The sequence below is a fragment of the Bison bison genome, unplaced genomic scaffold (assembly GCF_000754665.1).
Source record: "Bison bison bison isolate TAMUID 2011002044 unplaced genomic scaffold, Bison_UMD1.0 scf7180017864224, whole genome shotgun sequence".
In the NCBI taxonomy this organism is placed as follows: Eukaryota; Metazoa; Chordata; class Mammalia; order Artiodactyla; family Bovidae; genus Bison; species Bison bison.
In genome coordinates this window covers 5,024,873-5,027,859 of record NW_011494796.1, presented here as the reverse complement: position 1 = coordinate 5,027,859, position 2,987 = coordinate 5,024,873, and the positions used below count along the sequence as shown (strand labels likewise).

At 39.7% G+C, this 2,987-nt stretch overlaps 1 protein-coding gene across 4 annotated transcripts in view; it reads left to right on the top strand.

The window, feature by feature from the left end:
• The first annotated feature begins 1,291 nt into the window (after window positions 1-1,291).
• Window positions 1,292-2,987, top strand: part of MEF2A (myocyte enhancer factor 2A) — a 147,350-nt gene continuing 145,654 nt past the window's right edge. The window contains exon 1 of one of the 4 annotated variants that reach the window (XM_010845826.1): window positions 1,292-1,530. The gene's annotated coding sequence lies outside the window, so the exon portion shown is untranslated. The remainder of the gene's footprint in view (window positions 1,531-2,987) is intronic. The other 3 variants (XM_010845828.1, XM_010845830.1, XM_010845829.1) reach the window with 3 other exon arrangements.

Sequence of the window (2,987 nt, the reverse complement as noted above, 5' to 3'; positions counted from 1 at the left end):
CCAGGCAAGAACACTGGAGTGGGTTGCCATTTCCTTCTTCAATGCATGAAAGTGAAAAGTGAAAGTGAAGTCGCTCAGTCATGTCCGACCCTCAGCGACCTCATGGACTGCAACCTACCAGGCTTCTCCGTCCATGGGATTTTCCAGGCAAGAGTACTGTGAGTGGGGTGCCGTTGCCTTCCCCGTAGCATAAGAGTTTTCATTCTTTTAAAGGGAACAGTGAAAATGAACATAAAATGCCAAAAACAAGTATGAAACTGAATAACGTCTATTATTCACATTAATAAAGGAACACTTCAGTTTCATACTTGTTTTTGGCATTTTATGTTCATTTTCATTGTTCCCTTTAAAAGAATGAAAACTCTTAAGTATATGCAATTGCATTGACTACATACACATTTTATGGCAGTATAAGTCACTGACCCTTTGACAGTTTTTTTTCCTAAATTAGAACGTAATACAGTGAACGTTTTCAACTATTTTATGAGAACGTAAGTTCAGTAGGCTCTGTGTACCGTGTAAGTATAAAGTATATCTTGGGATACAGAGGATAGGAAAATGGGACCTGGGACACCAATTTGTGGATCTTGGCATGGGTAGTATGCTGCTGCTAAGTCGCTTCAGTCGTGTCCGACTCTGTGCGACCCCATAGACGGCAGCCCACCAGGCTCCTCCATCCCTGGGATTCTCCAGGCGAGAATACTGGAGTGGGTTGCCATTTCCTTCTCCAATGCGTGAAAGTGAAGTCGCTCAGTCGTGTCCAACTCCTAGGGACCCCGTGGGCTACAGCCTACCAGGCTCCTCCGTCCATGGGATTTTCCAGGCAAGAGTACTGCAGTGGGGTGCCATTTATTACTAAACATTAAAGAAAACTTGAAAAATTGGATTAATGACATTAGAAATGCCCAGTTCGCTAACATTATGTTTCTATTAGCCAGATAAAACAACTGAGTTGTAAAGATGTATTTTCCATGGTGCTGATGAACCTGTTTGCTGGGCAGGGATAGACACACATATGAGAACAGACTTGTGGACACAGTAGTGGGGAGAGAGGGGGAGGGATTGAGAAAGTAGCGTTGAAACATACGTACTGCTGCATGTGAAACAGATGGCTGTGCGAAGTCACTGCATAACGCAGCTCAGCCTGGTGCTCTGTGATGATCTCACAGTTGGGACGGCGGGGAGGGAGGCTCCAGAGGAGGGAACATGTGTATAATTACCGCTGATTCACATTGTTGTATGGCAGAAAACAACAATACTGTAAAGCAATTGTCCTCCTGTTAAAAATTAAAATTTTTAAAATTATTTTTCTATTCAGTAAGTATTTGTAGAACTATCTGCCAGGGGTAGTGTTCAGTGTTGAAATTTGTAGTAATGAAATTATATTTAATTTTGTTTTAGAGTTAAGAAGAATAACCAACTTAATATTTTTTTCTTTATTAAGGAATTGGATTTTGTGAAAAAGGAATAAAGAAGAGTTTTCTGAAAGGATCACATCTAAGTGCACTTTTTGCTGATACATCACTTCTAGTAAGACATTCTTTTCATTTTTCTATGTTATGAAGTAAATAAACACAATGGGAATGTTTTTGAAAAAAATTGTCTCTTGAGCTTGAATAACAGTCATTTTGGAGTTTATGTTGGGGATTAATGTAGATTAATTAAGGAAATTTGTAAAATCCAGTCTGACATTCACATACACACAATATATGTAATATTAATATTGTATGGTGATAGTTTCTTGAATAGTGACACTGCTGAGATAATTCCAAACTTTTACATCTTTTCCACTTTCATCTTCCATGACAATTACACATATTGAAGATAAAGAAAATCTATAGTCCATATTAACTGAGACAATAAGTTGGTAGAATAGAGGGATTTTCAAATGAAAGACAAAGTGGACAGGTCTAGCCATATTTCTTGAAAGGTAGAAGGATTGAAGGAAAAATTTAAGCAAATTTAAGAACACTTTTTAACATGTGAGCTTTTTTTGTGACTTGTTTTTTTGCCTTAACTCATAAGTCCATATTTGCAGAGTTTGGAGTAGGCTATTTTGATTTAAAAACTTATGTTGGCCTAAGATATGTAGTTTTCAAAAAGCTTTCATAAGTGAAACATCACCTGAATTCTGTTTTCTGTTCAAAATGGAAGAGAAGTGAGTTATAGTGATATTAGAATATTGTAAAATATGTAATTTCACAAAACATTCAGTTCAGTTCAGTTCAGTCGCTCAGTCGTGTCCTACTCTTTGCAACCCCATGAATCCCAGCACGCCAGGCCTCCCTGTCCCTCACCAACTCTCGGAGTTCACTCAGACTCAAATCCATCGAGTCAGCGATGCCATCCAGCCATCTCATCCTCTGTCATCCCCTTATCCTCCTGCTCCCAATCCCTCCTAGCATCGGGGTCTTTTCCAATGAGTCACCTCTTCGCATGAGGTGGCCAAAGTACTGGAGTTTCAGATTTAGCATCATTCCTTCCAAAGAAATCCCAGGGCTGATCTCCTTTAGAATGGACTGGTTGGATGTCCTTGCAGTCCAAGGGACTCTCAAGAGTTTTTTCCAACACCACAGTTCAAAAGCATCAATTCTTTGGCACTCAGCTTTCTTCACAGTCCAACTCTCACATCCATACATGACCACAGGAAAAACCATAGCCTTGACTAGACGGACTTCTGTTGACAAAGTAGTGTCTCTGCTTTTTAATATGCTTTCTAGGTTGGTCATAACTTTTCTTCCAAGGAGCAAGGGTCTTTTAATTTCATGGCTGCAGTCACCAACTGCACTGATTTTGGAGCCCCAAAAAACAAAGTCGGACACTGTTTCCACTGTTTCCCCATCTATTTCACATGAAGTGATGGGACTGGATGCCATGATCTTCGTTTTCTGAATGTTGAGCTTTAAGCCAACTTTTTCACTCTCCTCTTTCACTTTCATCAAGAGGCTTTTTAGTTCCTCTTCACTTTCTGCCATAAGGGTGGTATC